We start from the raw sequence: 16279 nt of genomic DNA, 5'->3' as shown, positions 1-16279 counted from the left end.
GCTTATTCCAGCGAGAAAACCCATGGTGAGGTTGCAGGATGCTGTACTGGAAGCACCTGAGATACGGGACAAACTGGGGAGTGCCAAGCAATGGGCATGGACAGAGGAGTCTTCTCCAGACCTGTGAGGCCTGACAGGTCTGGTTTTTTTAAAGAATCACTGCAGAGAACAAACAGATAAGGCTTCAAAAATTGATTGATAGGCGGGGTCCATCATTTAAATTCCATTAGCTCATTGCATGCCAAGGAACTACATGCAAGGGAGGAATTTAGCATTGCGTTGAACTGTTCATACCAACACTTAGGAAAGAGAAATGCTTGCAAGCTTGTGAAGGCTCAGTAGGCCAATCAAATTCTTATGTTCTGCTCACCTGCCACGGCCAGCTTTGGGCTGTCCTGCTCTGCTCCTCTAGTTGGACACTGGAACTCATCCAGGACTGGGTGCAGACTGATGTCCTGGAGCTGAAAAGATGGGGGCACAACACAGTAAAAATCCCTGAGCCATCCCTCCCATCCATCAGTTGTGCTCTTTCTGTGCAAATATGTGCTGCTAATGCAAGCACAGACAGAATTGTGCCACTCTTTGCAGCTGCCACAGGGAAGAATCACATTTACATTACTAAATGCATCTTTCCAGCAAAACACAGAGTGAAGTCAGAAGACAGCCTTTGATAAGGAAGAAAGAGACTTTAAAACAAATAACCCACATTCACTAACATATATTCAAATACAGACAAGAGGAACAGTGGTAAAAAAAACCCAGCCAAACCCCCTGACATTTCTGCTTCAAGCAGCCCTTATCACAGAGCGTGCGGGTTTTATTTTGGCTGTTACCTTTCCTTTTGATGGTGTCTTCTGAACTTCTCTGCAGTGTGGGGGATCCTGTCTCTTGCAGGTGTATTCTGTGCTAGCCTGCCCCAAGAAATGACTAGCCATACAGGTGTAAAGGCTTTTCTTCTCCTGAGAGATATTCTGTGTCCAAAGTGGAGCTCTGGGAGGAGGTCTGGGTTTTGACTTGTATCAGGAAGACGGGACAGAGATACCTCTTCTGTTGCTGCATATATAGAACCAGGACAACTATAAATGTTTTGAGAAAAAAAAAAAGAAAGTTTTTTCAAGGGGATGACAATTGCATTCAAATAAGTTCAGTGTATGGGAGTTTCTGAATGTTAATCACATGTATAAAAACACCACACAAAACCTTTGGGACATATAAGGCGCACTAAGATAGCCTGGCTAGATAATTGATAAACGTAGTCCTTACATTTTCAATATGGCACTAGATTTATTTAATTTTTCGAATTGTGTGACAGGATGGTAGGAAGCGAGGAGTTTCCATAAATGGAAATGGGCAGCTGCAGCTAGCCTCAAACAGAAGAGAAAGGATTTAATGACACTTATACCAAAAAAATATCAGAAGCAAAATTGCTGTTGAAGATGACATTAGCACGTTTCAGAATTAGCCCTTTGTTAGGGTAGGTGAGGAGAGTCATGTCATTCAGAGCTGCTGTTTCTGAAGCTGTATTCTGGAAAATCCTAAAGTAGAGTTATTTCAACTGATATTCCAATACTTGTTTCTAGCTTTTTTTTTGATGGCAGAAAATGTATTTTAAAAAATGGAACTGAAACAAAGAACAATTCAGAGACAGGAGGTCAGTTCTGTGGCAACTTCCATGGCAATGGAGACATAAAAAATAAAACACTGCAGCTTTTATAAAAGGTAGGTTTTTCATGGCTAGCACATTTTCTGTCTATTGTAAAGTTAAACAATAAGGAATTTCCTCCATCCTAAAGCAGAGGCTGAGCCATTTAAGCCTTGCCATGTTTGAAATACAAGGCAAAAACCTCAATCCAAACTTAGCAGTTCACACCACCCAGGACGTCATTCACCACAGACCTCTCTGCCCCAAGCATCAGAATGTCTCAAGTTCAGATCCAGGTGTGAATTGGGTTTGTGTGGCCAGGTTTGGGTAGCAGAGCAGGGTCTACAGGGATGTAGAAGCTTCTGTGAGAAGCTGCCAGAAGCTTCCCCCTTGTCCGGCAGAGCCAATGCCAGCTGGCTCCAGGATGGACCAGAGATGCTGGTAATGCCTTTGCAACATACTTAAGGAGATAAAAAAAACCGGGTTTGTGCAGCTGTGATTTCACTCAGAGGAGACCAGAGTGAGAATATGGGAGACAATCATCCCTGCAGACACCAAGGTCAGTGCAGACGGAGAGGAGGAGGTGCTCCAAGTGCTGGAGCTGAGATTCCCCTGCATCCTGTGGTGCAGACCATGGTGAAGCAGCCATGCCCCTGCAGCCCATGGAGGTCAGTGGAAGCGCAGAGATCCACCTGCAGCCTGTGGAGGAGCCCCATGCTGGAGCAGGTGGATGCCTGAGAGGAGGCAGTGACCCTGTGAGATGCCCACGCTGGAGCAGGCCCCTGGCAGCGACCTGCAGAGAGGAGCCCACACTGGAGCATATTTGCTGGTAGGACTCGTGACCCACACTGGGGGACCCACACTGGAGCAGGCTGTTTCTTGAAGGACTCAACCCATGGAAAAGTGACCCATGTTGGAGCAGTTCATGAAGAACTGTTGCCTGTGGGATGAACTCACATTGAAGAAGGTCATGGAGGTATCTCCTGTGAGATCCCAAGACCCCATGCTGGAGCAGGGGAAGGACTCCTCTCCCTGGGCAGCAGCAGAAACAGCATGTGGTGAACTGTCTATAAGCCCATTCCCTGTCTTCCTGTGCCACTGAGGGGCAGGAGATGGAGCCTGGGAAGGATGGAGGGATGAAAGGAAAGGTGATTTTAATGGATTATTTTACTTCTCATTATCCTGCTCTGATTTTGTTAGCAATAAATTTAATTAATATCCTCAACTTCAGCGGTGTGTAGTTAGTGAGTGATCTCTCCTTTTCCTTATCTCAGCTCAAGGACCTTTGGTATATTTTTCTTCCCCTGTTCTTTCCAGTTGTGCAGGAGAGTAGTGGAGTAGCTTTGGTGGATGCCTGGCATCCAGCCAGGGTCAATCCACTACAAGATGCAAATTCCCTAACTTGTTAAAAAGTCTCACCAGCTAGGGAGTCAGAAGAGGACAAATGTTACAGAGTCTGTGGTTAGACACCTCTCGAATCAAGACAATAAGAAAGCAACAAAATCTTTCCTGTTGTTTAAGCTCAAGGTTTATGCCAGACAATACATGATACTCTAACCAAGGGTAGAAGGATATAGTGAGCCCAGGCTTTATTAAGGTCTGGCTGTACCTGATTTACTTTTCATTAGGTTTAGTTAGCAGATAAACACTAATTCAGGCAAGACTTCTAACCTTGCTTAATACTTTAGTCTTAAAACAGAATAATATCTCCAGCATCATTAAAAACAAACATTTAGATGGGAACAAATTAACTCATATCAATTCAGCCAGCTGCAAAGACCTCCTTTCTATTACTGCTATTTCAGAGAATTTATGTTAGCCATTCTCAAACCACCTCTTAAAGATACATGACTTTTGCATTAAGCCTGTAAGACCATAAAATTCAGGCCTTTCCACCTAACTAAGCAAGTGACTCCCTGAGGCCCCCGTGATTTCTTGGAGAACGCCCTGTAAGTGGGGAACCATCTAGTCCATCTCTCTGCCACAGGGTGAGCAGTGGTCCAACAAGCACCTGCCATAGCTTTGTAAGTCATCTAAAACTGCAAAAAGCCACCTATCCTAAAATACTTATTTAGAAGTCCAGGTCTTTACCCAATAGCTTCCAGAGAAGGCAATGTACCCCTGGAAATACATCAGGGATAAAATAAAAAAGGAATGCAGTCTCTGCTTTGACACCTGTTTTGTTCATGGGTGATCAAGTCCTTTCTGATCTTTTATCCACTGTCCTGAGTCTTAAAAGCAAGAACCTCCAGCTCCAGGCAATACAAAGAAAGCTGCAGAAAGCAACGGCAAAACACTCACTGCCTGTGACTTGCTTCTGTGCTAAAAGCTGGAGCAACCTCTCCTTTGCTTTTCCACTTACATTTTCTCTGATTCTTTCTGACTAAACAAGAACAAGCCGTATTTATTCTTAGAAAAGTTGCTGGGTCACCATAAGCCCAAATTTAAGTTCTGGTGGAAAAGGCTTTTCTGCAGACAGCATCTGAAAACTGCCCGCTCTCAGATCCCACTTCCTATCCCAAAGCACTTTGAGGAAGTCTGGATACACATCTGAACTTTTCAGCTTGATGTACTATCTCCCTGTGACTCATAGAAATGTTTCTATGAATATTTAATTCTTTTAAGTTCCAAAAGGAAAAAAAAGGCTCAAAAGGGAAAGAAAAAGACTCAAACAAATACCATAGCTGCCAACATCTTGTGACAGAAAGTCAATAGCTTTTAAATCTGCATAAAATTACATACATTTCCATGAAATTACCTGCATTTGCATATAGTGATGCTACCAGGGAGTTGCAGCTCCTCCTCAAGACTCCCAAAATTCTGTCTTCTCCCACCATCCCAAGAAAACATAAACTCAGTCATCCTTGACCTCTGAAAGCACTGGGAAAATACAGGAGGGAATTGCTGTGGCAACCCCATAGCCTACTGGAAATTCATGTCTGACCAGGGACATGGGCCAGCAGCTTCAGGAAGTGTCCTGAGACATCTCTCCCTTTCCCCATCTCTTTCTCTCCTCCTTGGCAGTGCCAGGTGGAGACTGGGGAGAACAATTTCTAGCTGGCGGGATAAAGTCTGTCCTCGTCCTTACTGCCTGTGTTCCTCACCACATGCAATTGAGGGGACAGTGCCCACAGCATGCCCAGCCAGGTGCTCTCTCCAGTCCTTGGGGGGATCAGGGATCCCTCTCAGCCTCTCATGAGCTGGGGCAAGGCCAGCCACTGACATCCTGTGCAACACTATGGGTTGGGAAAGGAGGAAAATAGGGTCTGGTGGTAAAAATTACTAGCCTAGGGGTTTCTGGAGTGCATGGAGGGGGAAAAACAAGAGATGGCCCAGAGATGGAGAGTGACTGCAAACTAGAGCCTGGAGCATGTTTGAAAAGGCACAGGCAATAATGGATTTTATCCACAGGCAGAAGTGGTGTCTCTAGAGAACCACAAAGAAAGGGGAACCCAGCTACAAACCATGTGACTGAATGCCATCACAAAATATTTAGGCAGAGCATCTCCCAGCTGCTGTGATGGCTGCCATACCTTCCTGGCCTCCCAGCCCTGTGCTGCTCCTCCCAGTTGTGTCAGCACAGCCACATTTGTGGGGCAAACCCAGGAACCTCAGTTCACATTGCAGCGCCCACTCTGGGGAAGCCAGCAAGATGGGGGGCACAATATATGGGGGGAAAATGTGTGTGAACCACCTACCAGCCATTTTAGAGACATTGGAAATTGTAATCCTGGAGATGAGTCTGGGGTAAGACAAGATACATTGTTTTTCACTACCTAACAAAACCCAAGAATACATTTGATGAACAATTCCTTCCCGCAGCAGTCTGTCATTTTGATTCTAGCAGATAGATATATTCTGGAGATCATCCTGCTGCCTGGAGTGATAGCTGGGGGATCACGGAGGAACCTATCCACAGAACCAGAGTATCCTGGCAGCTTCTTCCATGGTCTTCCCTCGTGTTAGGGAAAGAGCAGGATGCAAACAGTTTTGGTTTTTTCCTGCCTTCTTATTGCAGCCCCTCAGTCCAGCAGCCAAAGGTAGTTTGATGTACTTAGGTTTTCCCTGGTGACATTTGCCCACCAAAAACTGAACCTGAACCCACTAGCCTGCTTTCTCAGAGGCTACAAAACAGGTTAGTAATGAGTTAGATCAAAATGGGGAGTGCTTTGTGTCCCACCCCCAGGCCCTGGCCTCCCTGTATGTAACTGCTTTTGAAATATATTTGGTAACGCACTGAATGTATTTAAAGGGATTGTGGAACTGGCCAATTTTCATGCTAATTAAAGTGCAGGAGATGGAAGTGAGCTGTTTGAAATACATTACAGCACCGAGGAAAACATATTGTGCGCTATCTCATATTTTTCAAGAGCCCATATTCAAATCCACTTTCAATCTGTGTGCACTGTGCTGCTGCTGCTGTTGCTGCTGCTGCTGCCTGCGTTACCAATCCACAGGCAGCATCCGTCCTGCCCCTGTGCTGGCCCAGCCCTTGGCACAGGATGGACCTGGATGCGTAGCCTGTCCCTGGGGACAGGGAGAACTAGGTCAGCGGCTTGGAAAGGAGCTGGAGCACCAGTCTCTCACATGGGGGGAGGCGGGGAAGGGAGAAGATTACTAATCTCCACAGACAGCATAGCCAAAGGGGACAATATTTAAATTTCTCAGAGCCCATGCTTACAGAGGAGAGAGCCCAGGCTCACAACTGTGTTTCTCTTGCAAGGGCTGGGGAAAGCGTGAGGTTCAAGTAAATGTCTGGGGGAAGGGAAATCTCATGCAGAAAGGCATTTGCAGAGCATGTGAGCATCCTTTCATCACTTCCCAGGATAGCTGGTTGGTTGGGTCACACCCCAGTGTCCCAAGTAGACAAGAGTTAGACCAGCACCTCTGAGCCAGAGGCATAGGTGTGGCTTTGACCTGGATTTCATCTCCTTAGGCTGCATGAGCTGCTTATCAAATACAGGGCAATTTGCTTATCTGGCAGATCTGTTAAGACCAATGGTTTTGTCCTGCTTGCTCAGGTAAGTTTAGAAATACATTTCCTTAGGAGATTTTAGATGTTGCCCCTTTGTTTACACAAAGCTGCTTACTCTACAGAAAGAGACCCCTTCAGAGTGCATGTTCATGTGTATGAACCAGTTTCAGTGTCTGGCTTGGGAAAAATCTCCATGTAAATTGGTGGGAACATCTTTGAGTACTTCCCAAGGCAATGATGCATGTCCAAGGGTCCTCTGGGTTCACCTCTGCATGTAACTTTGCCTCCCTGCAGAGGGTGGCTGGCAGAGGGGATGATCTTCTACTTGCACATATCCCCAGGAAGACTGTAGAGAGAAGGACCTGTTTCTATGAAGAGCCACCATAGCTATAGGACTCTTTTCCATGCATAATTGCTCGGATGTAGGCATCATTTGGCTATTTTCCTTGTTTTCACTTCCTTTCCCTCTCTCACTGACCTTTGGATACAGGGTCCACAAGCATATTTGTCCCCAGGGCTGGGAGCTACCAAGCTGTACTGTCAAGTGCTGAGCTGTGTTTCTTCACCCTCAGGAGGAAATCTGCTTCTTTAAATATTTGTCTGACTCCCTGACAGCTCTTTGACAGAACATTTTGACTGTAAACTTCCCTGTTTACAGTAGCATTTAGTGGCAGAAGACATCTCTATCAGGGCACCCTCCCCTTTGCAAGCAAAGCCCTGTTCCTGGCTGGCAACAGATTTTCCTTCCCTGTTTCAGCTCATATCTGAGTTCTTTCCCCTCTGTTATCTTCTGTGAGGACTTCATTTCCCAAACCAGAATTTGGAAAGACAGCTGCCCTGGGGCTGCTGTGAAGATTGCAAAGGTTAGGTAGCAGCAGGTGAGCTGATAAAAAAGAGAGATTCTTCCCACACGGATTCCACCAAAGGACAGAGGTGGTGGAACAACGGCAAAAAGAGCAAATCCCTGTTCTAGTGAAATAAAGGCAAGTGTCTCTCTTAAATGTTAATTGAGAAGTTTTCCTTCTTTCCTTCAGAGTCTGGCAAGTAATGTGCGTGTGGGTGGAGGAAGACAGGAATTACCTAGCAAATCTGGGAACACCCTGAAAACCCAGGGATCACGTGGTTTTAGAAGTGGCAGCAGCTCTTAAGAGGCAGCTGAGGTAAGCCAAGAAGACACGTAGGAGTAGGGGAATTAGGCAGCCCTGTCTGAAGGTGTTTCAGCTTTCTGGTGTCAGGCCCAGATGAAGTCCTTGCCTTTGGATAGAAGCCATCACCAGATAGAGCAAATTTCTGATTCAGCTCCATGAAGGCGAAGCAGTTGACTGGTCAGTGCACTAATGAATTTGAAAAGACATGCCTGAATTAAGTCAACCCTTAATGAAGAGCCTCAGAAAAAATAGCCTGGTTTCATAAACTTGTGGCAGACTAAGCCTTTTAATAGGGATAGTATCTAGATTGCCTGTGTGACACTGGAGATCACCGAGTACTTACACCCTGCTGCCTGGCAGTTTACAGCATGAGAGGTAAATAGGTGTGCTTGCAGGAATGAAGAGACTGATTGATAAATGATTCCCATTGAAGCATGGACCAGAATAACAGAGTAGGCAGGGCCTGTGCATCAGTTTCACTGTGAAGTCAACAGCACAGTGCTGCCAAGATTTCATCTGTGGTGTCTTCTCCCGGTAAAGGAGAGCTGGACCTTTGCTGATGTTGGTGGTACTCATGTTTTTTGTCCTGCTCAAACAGAATGTTGAGGAGAACCATGCATGGTAAGCTGAGCAGGTCACAAGATCTTACTCCTTCCAAGAAGATGACAAAGTTAGTAGTCCCAGAGACTCAGTATCCTCAAGGTATCTATGCCCAGCTCTTCAGGCTCTTTACAATGCTCAGATTGGGACCACAAATACTTTTTCTGCCGCAAAAATCTGCGTGTCTGGCAGAATCACAGATACTCATCTTCAGAGGAGTGCACTGTCACCCGGAGGAGGGAGGGACGATCCCCTACAGGTTTTCTGAAGTGCACTGCCATTGTTCAGAGTGCAAGTGGGCTGAGGAGCTTAACAGATGGCTGCAGTGAGACACGGACTCTCTACAGATGGTGAATTCGTTCCCTCTGAGATCAGTGGTGGGTTGGATGACAGCCCAATATGGTTGCAGACTCCAAAAGCCTGTATTACCCCCACACACCCTGTTATCATGACATTTTCCTCTTTGGAAAAGGCAAAGGGATTTAGAGAGACAGAAACAGACACATACATGAGTAGGGAGAAAACAGTGAAAATGGCAGATGGCATAGAAACAGGTATGTATCCCTCTAAGAGGCTGTCAGCATGGGAAGAGAGGGCAACGCAGTTACTGCTCACTAGCTTCCCTTGTGGACATCCCTTCCATTCCAGGGACATCCACAGGATGGGCACCGGGGTTTTCAAAACATAACTTTCATAAACACCAGATCCCAGTAAGCAAAATGACTGAAGATGACATCCCTGAGAAAATCTCCCAAGAAGCCCTTGTCCTAAAGGATTTTTTCTTTGAGGCCATAGTCACATTTTTAAGCACTGTCCAATCTCTGGATGGATTTTTTTGCAACCAGCTCTTAAAAGGCTGGAAGCCTTTTACAGACTTGATCAAACCAGTAGATCACACATAACAGGAATGAGATGGAATTAGATGTCAAACGAGGTCCTGCTGTGAGCAGCCTCAGATTTGAATGGATCCTCACCTTACACCTGCCATCCCATAACAGAACACCAGATTTCACATCAAATAAGCAGTTTATCAGGTTTTATCAAGGGAAATAGTTTGGTTTCTTAGCTATTTAAAAGCCAAACCAGGAAAGTATTTCAAACCAGAAATAGCATAAATTCTTTCATAGGTGTTTTTCTTTTTGTAATCAAGTCATGTTTTGAAGACAATCCTCCTCCTGCTGATATTTCAGCAATGCAACACTACAAGACATCACTAAGTCCAGGGTTTAGGAAGCCACATCTTCATTCATTTGAGGATGATCTTGGGCTGTTTAATGATTATGGTGGATAATACCAGGAGTCTTGGATGCAGTTCCAGGTTCCACAGCAAACATGTAGGTCAGAGAATTATCTCAGCAGTCAGCATCCGTTGACTCATAGAAAGCCTGACTCACAGTTATTGGTATCTACAAGAGTTCCTTTTATTTCTGTATTTCCCTATAAGTTTATGAGATGGTACCCACAGGGACTAATGCCATATTATCTCAGGAGCAAGCTTAAATTCAGCAGGCTGGTATTCAGCAAACATCCCAAGCCGGGTGAAGGTCTGTATTAGAATGAATCTCCTGATAACTCCTCTTCCCAAAGCCCCAGGGCTTGTAGGCAGAACAGCACAGTCCTTGAAATTCACTTCCCTCCAGTTTTAACAGAGCATTTGCAAGGAAGTTTCACAAGAGCAGCTATTCCAAAAGACACTGCTGCTAGTTCTAGTGGCAGAATAAATCTTGTGATTCAGCATCCAACACCTTCTCTGGAAGCTCTGAAGCAACCCTAGAAATACTCCCTTTCCAAGAGGAAAAAAAATAAAAAGAAAAAAAAAAGCCAGAAGTCATTTGAAGCATTCAAGTAGATTTGTAGACATGAAAAAACAGAGAAGCTATGTCTCGCTGAACATAAACTTGCTTCTGCAAAGATCTTACTTTAAAATTGATGGAAAGGCCCCTTGTGTTACATTGTTCCCCCATATAAAGTAGTGTTAGAACACCTTGCAGGATCAAGCACAATATGAATGGCAAACCCTAAAGCTGTATATTGAATTATGGAAATATCACACAGGTACTATTGTTCCCAGGATGCTATATGGCAGTGCAAGTTGATCCCAGTGGCTTTGCCAAGAGGTTCTGGGGTTATTCCAGAGGTATTAACTTTTAGCTTGGTCTCTCGAGTCTGCTAAATACTTCTCAATACAAAAACCATGATGTTAAGGTGCTAAAACCACGCGCGGAAAGAGTGGGGCAGGGAAGCCTGCAGCAGAGAGAGAAGAGTTCTCCCTAGTCATGCTCCTTTACCCCTCCCCAGCTCTTTTGTTCCAGGGTATTTCCCAACAGCTTCCAAGGTTCACCTCTGGAAACAGCCAAGGCCTGGAGCCATTGCAGCCAGGCATGCTGCAGTACAGCCACCAGCCCTTGCTCTTGTGGAGAATCCTCCTCCCAGAGGACTGCTTCATTTATTTCATTTATCTCCTTTCCATCTCCCACCCTGTCCTCAGGGGAATACAACCCAGGCAGATAAGCTAATGAGACAATTAGCTCTCTGCTCCCTGATTGAAGGGCCCTTTATTTCCCTAACCAGCCAAGCCAATTCTCAACATCGTTGAGTGCTTGACTTTATTTCTGCAATGTGATTCATCTTCCCTCTTGCTCATGTATAAACCTACCATAAAAAAGTGTTATTAGTGTTGCCAAGTTAAGCACTCGCTTGTTAGCAAACACTTAGGCCTAAGCCTGTTTGGGGAACCTTAATTCACCCTCTTCCTCCTCCCACTCCACAATTCACCTTGCTTGTGAAGGCAAACCTTAAGGCCTTGGTGAAATACATGCCCTATCCTACAGTGGTGCACAGAAAGCCCATTCCACACTCAGCACACACATATTGGGCAGTGATCTATGAGGAATGATGAGCTAAGAGATATTTTATTTTGTGAGATATTTTAGTTGTGAGTGGCTGCCTCACAACTTGACTTGCCACCCACCTGCTCTTGCATGTCTGCAAAGGAGATTATTGCAATGCAGCAGGCAAAGCCTGGGTACAGCCACAATACAAGAATCATTGTGAAATGTAACCCAGCATGCCAAAATTACATCTCAAAAACCAGCACCTTCTGGAAGGTTCCACTGCAAACTCTGGCAGAAGGGGAAGATGGAGATCAGTGAAAAATTTAGGACCTACTCCCATTTCCCTACAGGCCAAAGATCCTACCTCCCAGGTGATCATACAGCAGCCCTTATATTTGGAGTCCACCTTCCTCTACTTTCAGGCGAGTACGGAAAGTAGATATCTGAGGCAGTTGTTCAGGAAGGACTGCTTTGTCTGCACTCTGGCTGGCAGTGCCTTGCTCCTCCTCTGACCCTGTGCCATGGAGAGAGAAGCAACCTTTCAGAGCCCAAGCTCCTCTGAGGTGAGAGACAAGGTAGTTGGCTTGCTTTTGTCTCTATATGTGGGGAAACGCAACAGTGAAGTTTAGGAGGCCTGCAGGATCTCTCAGTCGCCACGCAAGGTCCCTGTTTTCCTCCCCTGCCCCTGCCACCCACTCCCACTGACCCATACAGTTGTGACCATGTCACACAATGCTATGGTGCAGCTGTCAGACTATTAGTCACTTATCAGCCTTTCCTTGGCAGCGCCCTGTCCACCAGATTGGGAACAGGTTTTTTTTAGTTGCCCCCATTTCCATACCAAGTGGGAAAAAGATAAATGGCCGACTGCCTGTGCCTGAAGCGCCCCTGCTAACTGTTGGGACAATGTTCAGTGTTGGTGCCTGACCACAGCCCATGAGAGGCTTTCCAGTCCTGCAAAATGCATGCTCTATTCAACACTTCCTATTGCATTCTTGATAATTTAAGATGTAATATCTCTTACTGATTTCTTGATAGAATGTTCCCCCAATCCCAGTAAAAGCTTACAGCTTGGCTTCAAAGACACATCTGCCTAACACATCCATGTCCTCTCCCCTTTTGCGTACAGTTGCTTCTAAGGAAGGTTGCAAGAGGAAGAGGAAGGATGGAAGCCAATGCTGAAGTTCTCACTAGATTCATCTTTTTCTTAGTCAAGTCTGAAAGGAAACCTGAATCCAGGATAACCTGAATACTATGAATTATTTTAGCCCCAGACTTATTTGCTATTCCTGGTTCCTCTAGCCATTCCTGAAAACTCACAGATGTCCTATTGCATGACCAAGAAGAGGTCTCCTAAATACAAACACAGAACAAAATAACTGTCAGGTTTATGATGCATCACTCTATTCAGACATAGAAGCCTTTTTGCCCAAAAATTTCTATTCAGGCAGAATGTGAAGGCTTTTGCATTTATCCCAGAATTTACAAGTGCAGGAACAGCTATAGAGCAGGCTGAGGTCTACAGTTCATGCCCTGAGAGCCCATGGAAGAAGGCTCAGTGCAAAATAAATTCACATTGTTTCCACTTGGGATCTCGCAGACAAGTAGCTGGCAAGTTCATCTACATCACTGAACCTCTTTCCTTTAAATGTGTGTTCAAGTATATTAACTCTCTTCAGCATTGCAGGAGGCCAAGAGGTGCAGAAGGACTTCTGTTGCAAAGATTCTAAGAACTGCTAACTGGTAATCATGCAGTATTGTAAATATTTGATTTTAAAGACATAAAGGGGTGGGAAAAAAGGTATTGGATTCATAAAATTGCAGTATATGTGCAGCTAGATTCAGTGGCCTCTGCCCAGTTGGGACTATAAGGATTAAAGAGCAAAAGTTTGCAGAAACATTTGAAGACCTTAGAGGAAAGCTTTGCTTTCCTCCACTGCTTGACAGATACAGCACAGCAAACAGAGAGTTAAGGCTTTTCCCCTGCTACACTGCAGCAAAAATGAGAGATTTAAATAGACTGAAAATGTAAATCCAACATTTACTCCATAGACATAGTGAAGCAGAGCGGAGGGGAGGGGAGTGAGGGAGGATAGATGATCATTGGATGTGTGAGAAGAGAGATGCATCACATAGTATATATTTTATATGTATTAATATTCATACCAGTTCTTTCTTTTCTCCCTCCAGGCTCTGTCTGCTGCTTCAGTTCATCCATCCGGCTTCAAGAGGGAGATGGATCTTTCAGCCGTTTCCTGCAACTCTAAGATAGAATCTAACCATCAAAATAGCATGTGGTTCCTTTCTTAGCAACATTGCAGGGAGATGTTGGGACATCTACAGTCAGAGTCATCCTAAGAGAGAAAGTGAAGTTTGCCAGAAGGGTCATCCCATGCTCCCTGTGAAGATCAGAGGTGTGCTTGGGTGGTGACATTTTGGGAAAGACGGAGAGTGATCCTATTCTCCCTGAGTCCAGAGGGAGCACCTGTGCTTTTAGAGATGCACGGAGTTTTAAATACTACTATCCCATATCTGAAGGTCTGGAACAACACATGGGACAGACTAACGCTGTGAGAGTCTTCAAATATGGAACAGAGATAACCATACCTTTGGAAAAATATTGTGCTCTGTGATAGTGGAGTGGTGGTAGTCAAGCCCAGTAAAAAGGCAGTATTTTCTTCTATTTATTTGGAAACGAAGAAAGCCTTGGTGTTGAGGAAGGAGGAAGTCAATTGTCCAGGGCCCTTGGCTGGGTCTAAAAAGACGTCAGCCTAGAGGCAACAGCATCAAGATCAAGAAGTAATATACAGGTTACAGTGCATGAGAAGAGAATTTCAATTTGCTGAAAAGAAGATGAGGCTGAAGTTTATGCTTAAAGGCTGCTGCAGTATTTTCATTCCAACACTACTGAAGATTGTCATGAAAAAAATCCATTTTCTGAACTGTGTTTGGAAGAGAGACAGTAGCAGTCCTGGAAGACTGATGTTTCCCTCAAGACTCAGGTGCTTCAAACTAAGAAAACTTGATGGCTGTGCTTAAAAAGCACTATGTGCCCCAAACAAGTGTCACAGCAGAGAAATAAATTGCTCTTAACCAAACCAAGGAAAGGTGAGACTTAACAGCCTTTTCTCTTGTCTTGCAAAGCTCTTCTACCTATCATGCTGGTATTCATGCCTAAGGACTCCCTTGGGAATTCTTGCTTTCTATTTGGGAATCAAAAAACCTGGACTTTGATGAGGAAAAAACTGCCAAATATTTTTCACGGAGAGCAATTTAATGCAGAGGAAGACAGGTACTGTGTGAAGCCCAGCGCATACGTGTGTGGAGTCCAGCTCTGAGGAGCACTCCTTCTGGAAGACAGCCCAATGTGGTGAGTGGAAGCAGACCCACACCATGGTCTGGAGTCTCTTCTGAGAACACCAGGGAACCAGGTTTAAAGGCATGACAAGAGCTGTACCTGTGTTTCTCCAGCTGAGTACAAAAGGTTTGGACATGTAGCATGCATTTGCACTTTTCTAAAATGCAGTGAAGGGAAAGCTATTTTATATTTGTAAGGAGGAGGATACCCTCTCTTTTTCTCAGCAAACAGTGATTCATGTAGGTAATGCAAAGGACTGGTCTTCCACCATGGAACAGCTCTTCTCGATTTTGGAATGCAGAAGCTGGGTTTTGGTGAGCTGGACTGGGTAAAAATCACTGCCACTCTTTATCTTTGGACATTACAACCAATAGATGTGTCCTTATTTTTTTGGGAAAGTGTACAGAAGATTTACCATCTTTCTTCCCACAGAAACTGACAGTGTTCACAAAATTAGCATCCAGGAGATAAAAGTTCAGACCACAACCGGCTGCCAATTCACATAGCACAATTTAAGTCAGTGCCACTTTACAGGAAAGCTTTTACAGGAAGTGCTCAGGAAGGTTTTTGATCTATGGATGTAAAGTAAGTACCTTTTACCCTTGCCATTATTTGGTACAGAAGGAAGAGATTTTTAGCCTACCATGGAAACACAGATTTGTCAGTGTTGTTTGTATTACAGTCACATCCAGGGCCTCCTACTGTGATAGATGCTGAATAAACATGTAAGCGAGAAGTCCACACCACCTAACAAAGATATCCAAAAGGAAAGAAGTGAAACAGCTTGTCCAGCACCATGAAGCAAAGCAGATACAGAAAGCAACACAGGCTGCTTAGTCACATGTACTACTTTGTGGAAGCTGTGTATTTACTGAGGTTATAACTTCTTTACAAACGCATGCCTTCAGACAAAGGCACTTTAATTCTGCTGCTATTGTCAACCAAATATATATTTCCTGATTAGTTCATTACTCCCAATGAATCTCTTCAGCAGTGTCATCCTTACCTGTAACTCCTGAAATCCATCCTAATTCAAACACACCGAATCAGAGCTGGGTATGAAGTCTTTCTTGCAGCCCCAGAACATTCACACGTTCACACGTTTCATGATGGTTAGCGAAGTCTTGTTTCCTCTGGGCAGGGTTCAGCTGCAAGAAGCTTCTCTGTATTTTAGTAACAGATGCTTCACTCAATATCTGTATCAAGAGAAAGTAGAACTTTCTTTTCTCTCCATGCTATTTTGCAAAAAACTGGACTAGTTCAAAAGTTCTTGGCAAATGAGAGGAAGGAGACAGAGCATGCTCCTTTTGTCTTATATCTTAAGCATGCAAGATAAATGTCATGCTGATTAATATTTATTTTCCTCAGCCCAAAATGAAAAGGAATTTAATTCTCAAATTAAATTGAAGAATCTGAAAATCCAAAATATGTTTTACTGAACACATTTTATTTTAATCACTTTTAAAACCTGTATGAAAAAAACCCCAGTCCTTTGCTGTACTTGGCATGCATTTTCACTCTGACGAAAAGCTTCTAAAAGACTAGTTGAAAATGCTTTTTCCTTGAAATTTTTAAACACACCAAATGAATCCCTCAGGCAATTTTTTTTTCCAAGTTGGTATTTTCTAGTGGAAAAAGATTCCCATTTTAACCTTTCATTAATAAAATTTCTAGCCTGACTGAACACTCTTAGCTAAGTTGTGAGTGAATAACTCGCTTCAG

General features: G+C 44.3%; 1 long non-coding RNA gene across 1 annotated transcript; it reads right to left on the bottom strand.

Annotated features, from left to right (window-relative positions):
* Positions 1 to 242: 242 nt before the first annotated feature.
* On the bottom strand, positions 243 to 13541 carry LOC121666323. The gene is made up of 3 exons (XR_006016642.1): positions 13366 to 13541; positions 834 to 1076; positions 243 to 461 (listed from the first exon to the last, which is right to left on the bottom strand). It is a non-coding gene; the product is annotated as an uncharacterized LOC121666323 (long non-coding RNA).
* Positions 13542 to 16279: the final 2738 nt, after the last annotated feature.

The sequence above is a fragment of the Corvus kubaryi genome, unplaced genomic scaffold, assembly GCF_017639235.1.
Source record: "Corvus kubaryi isolate FWS band 111438036 unplaced genomic scaffold, C.kubaryi_AGA036_p1.0 37341, whole genome shotgun sequence".
NCBI lineage: Eukaryota > Metazoa > Chordata > Aves > Passeriformes > Corvidae > Corvus > Corvus kubaryi.
The sequence above is the reverse complement of the archived record's forward strand: the minus strand, read 5'-3'. Positions and strand labels throughout refer to the sequence as shown.